Source organism: Zea mays, chromosome 5, assembly GCF_902167145.1.
Source record: "Zea mays cultivar B73 chromosome 5, Zm-B73-REFERENCE-NAM-5.0, whole genome shotgun sequence".
NCBI classification, from domain to species: domain Eukaryota; kingdom Viridiplantae; phylum Streptophyta; class Magnoliopsida; order Poales; family Poaceae; genus Zea; species Zea mays.
Window position 1 is genome coordinate 107,885,001 of NC_050100.1, and position 12,254 is coordinate 107,897,254.

Below are 12,254 nucleotides of genomic sequence, written 5' to 3' on the forward strand. Positions count from 1 at the left end.
CTCGCACTTTCTTTCAATAATCTGCATTGTTGAATTTGTGTGCTTTCGCGTCATTTGTTGCTGGTTGCATTGTGTTCTTCCACCATTCAAACCATAGCGCCGCCACCATCTCCCGTTTGATCACGCCACAAACCGAGTCAACATTGTTTCCTTGTTTTTCTCCTTCGGTTACAAAAAAAACAGAAAAAAAAACAAACCGAGTCAACGACCGCTTCCTTGTTTTTCTCCTTCGGTTACATCAAAAAAAACAGAAACAAAAAAAAAGAAAACGAAGGAGAACGGATACGTTTGTTTCATCCCGGTCGTTTTTAAATCATAACTTGAGGAACCTTCCGTAAACCGGGCATAACTTTTCGCTCGGGTGTCCAAAAAATCTGAAATTTTTACAGGAGCTAGTTGACACCATTCTGAGGCCGGCCAAACTCACCTACGGTCTGTTTGGGGTTCGACAAAATTGTCAAAAAAATTCAGGAAAATAAAGAAAAAAATTCGTCAAAGTTCTCGCACGCTTTTCAGAGAACTTCCTGATTTTCTATAGACCACATCTGATATCTGTGTTAGGTGAAACTTCGTGTAGCTCCTATCTTGTTGCTTCCTGTGCTGAGAAAAATATCGAAAAAAATCATACAAAAAAGAAAAACAAAATCACCTGTGATTTCTACTAGTGCCTTTTTAGCATCACTAGTACAATTTTTACGGTACTGCCATTCTGCTAGTTCCATCCATCCTTTGCACCTGTGGCCAGCAATATAGTTTCGTGTTTTGCACTATAATTCAATTTTGCATTATTGTTTGATCGTGCTAATCCTTGACTTGAGTGCAGCCTACCCACAACTTCACATATTTCTACGACGAGCAGGTTTCTGTTTCTCCACGCAATCGCTCATCCAATCTTTCACCGGTTCCACCTGTTGATTGCAGTTCACCACTGTGGCTTGGTAAGAACAGATAAGAACTTGATAACAGCACTAGTGTGAGCGCCTTGTGAGCAGTACACCCCTGTTTTTGTCGTTGGTTTTTCTCCTTTTGGTGTTTGCGCTAACTATGGCAGGAGCACACGACATGGTGGATGCCCAGTTGCAGGAAGTAAGGGGACAAGTTGATGGACTTGCTGCTGACATTAGGACGATGCATGAACGGCTTGATTCAACGATCACTTCGACGACCAAGCGTTTCAACCAACTTGACCTTGCTCAAACGGCGACTCGCACCACACTCGACACCATCCTGGCACGCCTTGATGCATTGACCACAAAGATGGAGCAGGAATACGGCGGTGACACTGAGCAGGACGATGGAGATCGCCGTGGTCGTGCACGTCGTGTGGTTCGTCATCCCCCTAATGACTTATTTTCTAAGATTAAATTTAAAATTCCATCTTTTAATGGTAAATATGATCCTGCTGCATATCTTGATTGGGAATTAGAGGTAGAACAGAAATTTTCATGCCATGATATTGCTGCTAATAGCCAAGTGAAGGCTGCCATTAGTGAATTTACTGATTTTGCTTTAATTTGGTGGCGTGAGTATAAACAAAAACTTCCCATTAATAGTGTCATTACTTGGACCCAATTAAAAGCTGCCATGCGCCACAGATTTGTTCCTTCCTATTATGCTCGTGATTTGCTTAACAAAATGCAGCGTTTTCAACAAGGTTCACAGTCTGTTGAGGAATATTACCAGGAGTTACAAAAGGGTATGCTTCGTTGTGGTTTGGTTGAGTCGGATGACGCTGCTATGGCGCGTTTTCGTGGTGGTTTGAACAGGGAAATTCAGGATATACTTGATTATAAGGATTATTTTGATATAACCACATTGTTTGAATATGCTTGCAAAGCTGAACGTGAAGTGCAGGGACGACGATCAAAGACATATACTAACTCTCTTGCAGGCCGGGGTCCAACACACAGCTCAACTCCTTCCAGCCCTGCACCTTCTACGCCTAGAACTACATCGCGCACAGGGACGACCAAGCCAGTGGCGCCCCCTGCCAAAGGCGCCGCTTCTTCCACAGGACGTACACGGGATATTCAGTGCCATCGTTGCAGAGGGTTTGGGCACATGATTCGGGACTGCCCAAACAAGCGTACCTTGCTTCTACGTGACAATGGTGAGTACTCTTCAGCCAGTGATTCTGAGGAAACTAGTCATGCTATGATTGCCACTAACCATGCAGAAAATGAGGAAGTCCACGTTGATCCCATCGACGCCGATAGGTATGAGAGTCTTGTTGTGCAGCGTGTTCTCAGCACACAGGTTGCCCAGGCCGAAAAAAATCAGCGACACACTCTATTCCATACCAAGGGCGTCGTGCACGAACGGTCGATTCGCATCATCATCGATAGTGGCAGCTGCAACAATTTGGCAAGTACAGCGTTGGTAGAGAAATTATCCTTGCCCACTCGCACACATCCACATCCGTATCACATTCAATGGCTTAATGATGGTGGTAAAATAAAGGTAACACGTTCGGTACGTGTCCCCTTTTCACTGGGTTCTTATTCTGATTATGCTGATTGCGATGTTATTCCTATGGAAGCATGCTCTTTGTTATTGGGTCGACCTTGGCAATATGATACTGATAGTTTACATCATGGTCGTTCAAATCATTATTCTTTCATGTTTAAAGGCCAGAAAATAATTATACATCCAATGACCCCTGACCAAATTTTGAAAGATGATCTTACTAGGGCTGCTAAAACTGCACAACAAGTCAAATCGACATCAGCCGCACCTATTAAATCTGAAATCAAGTTGCACTCTCCTGTTTTACTTGCTACACGTGCTGATTTTGATGATCTCCATGAAGCTCATATGCCCTGTTATGCACTTGTATGCTCGCGCATGCTTGTTCCGCTTGATGATGCACCGTCTTTGGATATACCCCCTGCTGTTGTTAACCTTTTGCAGGAGTATGCTGATGTTTATCCTACGGACTTACCACCGGGTCTTCCTCCCCTCCGTGGCATTGAGCATCAAATCGATCTCATCCCCGGCGCTTCTCTTCCGAACCGCGCCCCGTACCGTACAAATCCAGAGGAGACGAAGGAGATCCAGCGCCAGGTGCAGACGCTGCTTGATAAGGGTTACATTCGTGAGTCTCTTAGCCCTTGCTCGGTTCCTGTTTTACTCGTTCCAAAGAAAGATGGGTCATGGCGTATGTGCGTAGATTGTCGTGCTATTAATAACATCACAGTTCGTTATCGATATCCTATTCCACGCCTTGATGATATGTTAGATGAGCTTAGTGGTGCCGTTATTTTCTCTAAGGTTGATTTGCGTAGCGGTTACCATCAGATTAGAATGAAACTCGGTGATGAATGGAAAACGGCTTTTAAAACGAAATTTGGTTTATATGAATGGTTGGTTATGCCATTTGGATTGACTAATGCTCCCAGCACCTTTATGCGTTTAATGAACGAAGTTCTACGGGCCTTCATAGGTTTGTTTGTTGTTGTTTATTTCGATGATATCCTTATTTACAGCAAGTCTATAGAGGAGCATTTAGAACATTTGCGTGCTGTTTTTGATGCTTTGCGTGCTGCTCGCTTGTTTGGTAACATGGAAAAATGCACATTTTGCACGCAACGTGTCTCGTTTCTTGGTTATGTGGTTACTCCGCAGGGCATTGAGGTGGATAGCAGCAAGATTGCTGCCATTCGGGAGTGGCCTACACCGACGACGGTCACACAAATTCGGAGCTTTCTTGGACTTGCCGGTTTCTACCGCAGATTTGTTCGTGATTTTAGCTCCATTGCAGCGCCTCTACATGAGCTTACAAAGAAAGATGTGCCGTTTGCTTGGAGTGATTCGCAGGAGGTAGCGTTCAGCACTTTGAAAGATAAGTTAACCCAAGCTCCCCTCTTGCAATTGCCTGATTTTAATAAAGTTTTTGAGCTTGAATGTGATGCTAGCGGTATTGGGCTAGGTGCTGTTTTGTTACAAGAAGGAAAACCAGTTGCTTATTTTAGTGAAAAATTAAGCGGTGCTAGTCTGAAATATTCTACTTATGATAAGGAGCTTTACGCTTTAGTGCGCACTTTGCATACATGGCAGCACTATCTTTGGCATCGTGAGTTCATAATTCATTCTGATCATGAGGCTTTAAAACATATTCGTACCCAAACAAATCTGAACCATCGTCATGCTAAATGGGTCGAATTCATTGAGTCCTTTCCTTACATTATTAAACACAAGAACGGGAAGGACAATGTTATTGCTGATGCTTTGTCTCGTCGCTATACCATGCTGTCACAATTAGATTTTAAAATCTTTGGTTTGGACACTGTGAAGGATCAATATGTTGACGATGTTGATTTTAAAGATGCTTTCGGCCATTGTATTAATGGGATACCATGGGGCAAATTTCACATACAAGATGGGTTCTTGTTTCGCGCTAACAAGCTGTGTATTCCAGCTAGTTCGGTTCGTCTTTTGTTGTTACAGGAGGCACATGGAGGCGGTCTCATGGGGCATTTTGGCGTCTACAAAACGCATGAGGTGTTGGCTGCCCACTTCTTTTGGCCTCGGATGCGCGCTGATGTTGAGCGCCTTGTTGCACGCTGCACTACTTGTCAGAAAGCTAAGTCACGGTTGAACAACCATGGTTTGTATATGCCTTTGCCTGTCCCTTCTTCTCCTTGGCTTGATATCTCTATGGACTTTGTTTTGGGCTTGCCTAGAACTAAGAAGGGGAGGGATAGTATTTTTGTGGTTGTTGATAGATTCTCTAAAATGGCTCACTTTATACCTTGTCATAAAACTGATGATGCTAGCATTGTTGCTGAATTGTTCTTTAGAGAAATTATTCGTTTACATGGTATTCCAAAAACCATAGTCTCTGATCGCGATGCTAAGTTTCTAAGCCATTTTTGGAGATCTCTTTGGAATAAATTGGGAACTAAATTGTTGTTTAGCACTACTTGTCACCCTCAGACTGATGGACAAACTGAGGTAGTAAATAGAACTTTATCTACCATGCTTAGGGCTGTTTTAGACAAGAATTTGAGACGTTGGGAGGATTGCTTGCCTCATGTTGAATTTGCTTACAATCATGCCACGCATTCTTCTACAAAGATGTGCCCTTTCCAGATTGTTTATGGTTACATTCCTAGGGCACCTATTGATTTGATTTCACTTAATGCTGCGAACGCCCCACATGTAGATGCTTCTGCACATGTTGAACAAATGATTACCATACATGAACAAACGAAACAGAACATTGCTGCTACTAATGCAAAAAATCAGGTTGCTGGTAGTAAAGGAAGAAAACATGTTACTTTTGAACCTGGTGATATGGTTTGGTTGCATTTGAGAAAGGATCGTTTTCCTACTTTGCGCCGTTCTAAATTGATGCCTCGTGCTGCTGGTCCTTTTAAGGTACTAACCAAGATTAATGATAATGCTTATAGTCTTGACCTGCCTGCGGAGTTTGGTGTTTCCACTAGTTTTAATGTTGCAGATTTGAAACCGTATGCGGGAGAAGATGAGGAGTTGCCGTCGAGGACGACTTCAGTTCAAGAAGGGGAGGATGATGTGGACATCAACACCAACACGAGCACATCTACACCAGCAGCACCTTCTCCAGCCCAGGCGCCACCCCTTCCACCTGGGCCAGTGACTCGGGCCCGTGCAAGAGAATTGAACTACATCATGTTGTTAAAGAACGAAGGCCCAGAAGGATAGACGACCAGCCCAATTGCGGCCCATAATGGACGACCTAGGGTTGGCCGCCCCTAGGGGCTGCGCCCCCTCTCTATTTATTCAGGAGCTGCGCCTCCTTTATTTTCCGAGTTTTGTTTTATGTTAGCCTTAGCTACTCTCGAACACGCGCAAAATCACCATTCGTTATCGATATCCTATACCACACCTTGATGATATGCTAGATAAGCTTAGTGGTGCCATTATTTTCACTAAGATTGATTTGCATAGTGGTTACCACCAGATTAGAATGAAACTGGGTGATGAATGGAAAACGGCTTTTAAAACGAAATTTGGTTTATATGAATGGTTGGTTATGCCCTTTGGATTGACTAATGCTCCCAGCACTTTTATGCGAGTGATGAATGAAGTTCTAAGGCCCTTCATAGGATTGTTTGTGGTTGTTTATTTTGATGATATCCTTATTTACAGCAAATCTATGGAAGAGCATTTGGAACATTTAAGTGTTGCTTTTGACGCATTGCATGCTGCCCAGTTATTTGCTAACATGGAAAAATGCATCTTTTGCACACGACGTGTCTCGTTTCTTGGTTATGTTGTTACTCCATAGGGCATTGAGGTGGATAGCAGCAAGATTGCTGCCATTCGGGAGTGGCCTACACCGACGACGGTCACACAAATTCGGAGCTTTCTTGGACTTGCCGGTTTCTACCGCAGATTTGTTCGTGATTTTAGCTCCATTGGAGCGCCTCTACATGAGCTTACAAAGAAAGATGTGTCGTTTGCTTGGAGTGATTCGCAGGAGGTAGCGTTCAGCACTTTGAAAGATAAGTTAACCCAAGCTCCCCTATTGCAATTGCCTGATTTTAATAAAGTATTTGAGCTTGAATGCGATGCTAGCGGTATTGGGCTAGGTGCTATTTTGTTACAAGAAGGAAAACCAGTTGTTTATTTTAGTGAAAAATTAAGCGGTGCTAGTCTAAAATATTCTACTTATGATAAGGAGCTTTACGCTTTAGTGCGCACTTTGCATACATGGCAACACTATCTTTGGCATCGTGAGTTCATAATTCATTCTGATCATGAGGCTTTAAAACATATTCATACCAAAACAAATCGGAACCGTCGTCATGCTAAATGGGTAGAATTCATTGAGTCCTTTCCTTACATTATTAAACACAAGAACGGGAAGGACAATGTTATTGCTGATGCTTTGTCTCATCGCTATACCATGCTGTCACAGTTAGATTAAAATCTTTGGTTTGCACACGGTGAAGGATCAATATGTTGACGGTGTTGATTTTAAAGATGCTTTCGGCCATTGTATTAATGGGATACCATGGGGAAAATTTCACATACAGGATGGGTTCCTGTTTCGCGCTAACAAGATGTGTGTTCCAGCTAGCTCGGTTCGTCTTTTGTTGTTACAGGAAGCGCATGGAGGCGGTCTCATGGGGCACTTTGGCGTCTACAAGACGCATGAGGTGTTGGCTGCCCACTTCTTTTGTCCTCGGATGCGCGCTGATGTTGAGCGCCTTGTTGCACGCTGCACTACTTGTCAGAAAGCTAAGTCACGGTTGAACAACCATGGTTTGTATATGCCTTTGTCTGTTCCTACTTCCCCTTGGATTGATATTTCGATGGATTTTGTTTTGGGATTGCCTAGAACTAAGAAGGGGAGGGATAGCATTTTTGTGGTTGTTGATTGATTCTCCAAAATGGCTCATTTCATACCTTGTCATAAGACTGATGATGCTAGCAATGTTGTTGAATTGTTTTTTAGAGAGATTATTCGTTTGCATGGTATTCCCAATACAATAGTCTCGGATCGTGATGCTAAGTTTCTCAGTCATTTTTGGAGATCTATGTGGAATAAATTGGGAACTAAATTGCTGTTTAGCACCACTTGTCACCCTCAGACTGATGGTCAAACCGAGGTGGTTAATCGAACTTTGTCTACCATGCTTAGGGCTGTTTTAGACAAAAAATTGAAACGTTGGGAGGATTGTTTGCCTCATGTTGAGTTTGCTTATAATCATGCAACACATTCTTCTACAAAGATGTGCCCTTTTCAGATTGTTTATGGTTACATTCCTAGGGCGCCTATTGCTTTGTTTTTACTTGATGCTGAGGACACCCCACACATAGATGTTGTTGCACATGTTGCACAAATGATTAACCTCCATGAACAAACTCAACAAAACATTGCTGCTGCTAATGCTAAATATCATGTTACTAGTAGTAAAGGTCGAAAACTAGTTACTTTTGAACCTGGTGATATAGTTTGGTTGCATTTGAGAAAGGATCGTTTTCCTACTTTGCGTCGTTCTAAATTGATGCCTCGTGCTACTGGTCCTTTTAAGATACTAACCAAGATTAATGCTAATGCTTATATTCTTGACCTGCCTGTGGAGTTTGGTGTTTCCACTAGTTTTAATGTTCCAGATTTGAAACCGTATGCGGGAGAAGATGAGGAGTTGCCGTCGAGGACGACTTCAGTTCAAGAAGGGGAGGATGATGAGGACATCAACACCAACACGAGTACATCTACACCAGCAGCACCTTCTCCAGCCCAGGCACCATGTTTCCTAGTCCTGGCGCCACCCCTTCCACCTGGGCCAGTGACTCGGGCCAGTGCAAGAGAATTGAACTTCATTATGCTGTTAAAGAATGAAGGCCCAGAAGATTAGAAGACGGCCCAACAGGAAGGCCAACTTCATTATGCCAGGATGGGGCGCCTAGGGAAGTCGTGAACAGTAACCGTGGTACTGTAGCGCCGGCCCTACTGTTCACGCCTCTCCTCCCCCAGGGCTGCGTCTCCTCTATTTAGTCAGAGTCCTGTTTCATTTAGAACTTGAGTTTTGTTTTACGTTAGCTTAAGCTACTCTCGAACACGCACAAATCAGTGTTGTCTTCGGGTATTCAGAACTCCACCCTCGAGTAATAAATTAGATTGCTCGCATCTTTTTCTTGTTCGTTCTTCGATTGCGCACAGGAAACGATCTTTGTGATCAGGCCGATCTCGCATCAGCAAGGTCGGTAACCACAGGGAGTTGGTTCAGCGATTGCATTGGCGCCTCGGGCTTGCTCGTCGTAGTCGGATCGCGAGGGTCATCTTCTGCCAAATCGGAATTATCTCCACTCACCGAAAGATCGGGCACTTCAGCTATATCAGGGAGAACCCAAATAGATAGATTTTGCTCTAGTGCAAGAGTTCAAATAGGGGGGGTAGAGTTCCCCACTGATCTAATAGTTATGGGTAATCAGGATGCGACTATAGATGTCATCCAAGTGATGAATTGGCTAACCACATATCAAGTAAGTCTTAGATGTGACAAGAGGACGGTGAATTTAGTGTCCTTATCAGGAGAGGAAGTGTTATTGGAGTTGGTCTTGTCTGGACCAAGGAAAGGAAGCTGTCACCAAGTCACTGCCCATATTGAGGAAATCTAACCATCATAAGCTATCAACGTAGTATCAGAATTCCTAGATGTGTTTTCTGAGGAGTTACCAGGCATGCCACCTGAAAGGAAAGTTGTATTTGCAATAGAGCTTATACCTGGCACCGCCCCTATTTCCTAGAGAGCCTATCAAGTGTCCGGACCAGAATTGGTGGAACTCAAGAAGCAGATTGATGAGTTGTTAGAGAAAGGCTACATCAGACCAAGTACCTCGCCTTGGGCAGCCCCAATGTTACTTGTGGAGAAGAAAGATGGTACGAAAAGTATGTGCACTAATTACAGATCCTTCAATGAAGTCACTGTTAAGAACAAGTACCCGTTGCCCAGAATTGAAGACCTATTCGATCAGTTGAGAGGACCCGGTGTGTTCTCAAAGATAGATCTGAGGTCAGGTTACCATCAGCTAAGGATCCGACCCTCGGATATACCGAAGACAGCATTTATCACCAAGTATGGACTATATGAGTTCACTGTCATGTCATTTGTTCTGACGAATGCGCCAGCTTACTTCATGTACTTGATGAACAATGTGTTCATGGACTCCTCGACAAGTTCATAGTGGTGTTCATTGATGATATCCTTGTATATTCCTGGAATGAGAAAGAGCATGAAGAGCACTTGAGGAAAGTACTACAAAGGCTGCGAGAGCTTAGCAAGTGCGAGTTCTAGATCAGCGAAGTCCTGTTCTTGGGTCATATTATAAACCGATATGGATTAGTTGTGGATCCAAAGAAGGTAACAGCGATTCTAGACTGGAAAGCACTGAAAGATGTCCGAGGAATCAAGAGTTTCATTGGAATAGCCGGTTACTATCGGCGTTTCATTGAAGGTTTCTCCAAGATTGCCAGGCCAATGACGGCCTTGTTAGCAAAGAAGGATGAGTTAAAGTGGAACCCAGCGTGCCAAGAGTTCTTTGAGACATTGAAGAGAAGAAATTGACAACAACACCGGTATTGATTCTGCCAGATGTCCACAAGTCATTCTCAGTATACTGTGACGCTTCGTACACCAGTCTAGGATGTGTGTTAATGCAAGAAGGGAAACTAGTGGAGTATTCGTCCCGCTAGCTGAAGATTCATGAGAAGAATTACCCTACTCATGATCTGGAGTTAGCAGCAGTGGTTCATGCACTGAAGACCTGGAGGCACTATTTGTATGGACAGAAATGTGATCTCTACACTGTTGGGGGTCTTCTTCTCCGTCGAAGGTCCTCAAGACAAAAACACCTTCGGCAAAATGATACAGAGGTCCACCCTTCTTCTGCTGAAGGTTCTCAAGACGAAGACATTGCGTAGAAGCAACAATGTAGAATGTTGAGCCTATAGACATGGTTAGGGTACTTACTGTCTTCAAAGCCGGGAGGTTGCTCAACATAGACCTCTTCCTTGATTGGTCCATTGAGGAAGGCACTCTTCACGTCCATTTGATAAAGCTTGAAGCCATGGTAAGTAGCATAGGTTAATAATATTCGAATTGACTCAAGCCTAACTATGGGTGCATAGGTTTCACCGAAATCCAAACCTTCGACTTGTAAATATCCCTTGGCCACAAGTCGGGCTTTGTTCCTTGTCACCACACCATGCTCGTCTTGCTTGTTGCGGAAGACCCACTTGGTTCCTACAACATTTTGGTTAGGACGTGGAACTAAATGCCATACCTCATTCCTAGTGAAGTTGTTGAGCTCCTCTTGCATCGCCACCACCCAATCTGAATCTTGTAGTGCTTCCTCTACCCTGTGTGGCTCAATAGAGGAAACAAACGAGTAATGCTCACAAAAATGTGCAACACGAGATCTAGTGGTTACCCCCTTATGAATGTCGCCGAGGTTGGTGTCGATGGGGTAATCTCGTTGGATTGCTTGGTGGACTCTTGGGTGTGGCGGCCTTGGTTCTTCATCCTCCTTGTCTTGATCATTTGCATCTCCCCCTTGATTATTGCCGTCATCTTGAGGTGGCTCATCTTGTTGATCTTCTCCTTCATCAACTTGAGCCTCATCTTCATTTTGAGTTGGTGGAGATGCTTGCGTGGAGGAGGATGGTTGATCTTGTGCACTTGAAGGCTCTTCGGATTCCTTAGGACACACATCCCCAATGGACATGTTCCTTAGCGCGATGCACGGAGCCTCTCCATCACCTATCTCATCAAGATCAACTTGCTCTACTTGAGAGCCGTTAGTCTCATCAAACACAACGTCACAAGAAACATCAACTAGTCCCGAAGACTTGTTAAATACTCTATATGCCCTTGTGTTTGAATCATATCCTAGTAAAAAGCCTTCTACAGTCTTAGGAGCAAATTTTGATTTTCTACCTCTTTTAACAAGAATAAAGCATTTGCTACCAAAGACTCTAAAATATGAAATATTGGGCTTTTTACCGGTTAGAAGTTCGTATGATGTCTTCTTGAGGATTCGGTGTAGATACAACCGGTTGATGGCATAGCAGGCGGTGTTGACTGCCTCGGCCCAAAACTGATCCGAAGTCTTGTACTCATCAAGCATGGTTCTTGCCATGTCCAAAAGAGTTCTATTCTTCCTCTCCACTATACCATTTTGTTGTGGCGTGTAGGGAGAAGAGAACTCATGCTTGATGCCCTCCTCCTCAAGGAAGCCTTCAATTTGGGAATTCTTGAACTTCGTCCCGTTGTCGCTTCTAATTTTCTTGATCCTCAATCCGAACTTGTTTTGAGCCCGTCTCAAGAATCCCTTTAAGGTTTCTTGGGTATGAGATTTTTCCTGCAAAAAGAATACCCAAGTGAAGCGAGAATAATCATCCACAATAACTAGATAGTACTTACTCCCGCCGATGCTTATGTATGCTATCAGGACGAATAAATCCATGTGTAGGAGCTCCACTGGTCTGTCAGTCATCATGATGTTCTTGTGTGGATGATGAACGCCAACTTGCTTTCCTGCTTGGCATGCGCTACAAATCCTGTCTTTCTCAAAATGAACATTTGTTAATCCTAAAATGTGCTCTCCCTTTAGAAGTTTATGAAGATTCTTCATCCCAACATGGGCTAATCGGCAGTGCCAGAGCCAACCCATGTTAGTCTTAGCAATTAAGCAAGTGTCGAGTTCAGCTCTATCAAAATCTACTAAGTATAGCTGACCCTCTAACACTCCCTTAAATG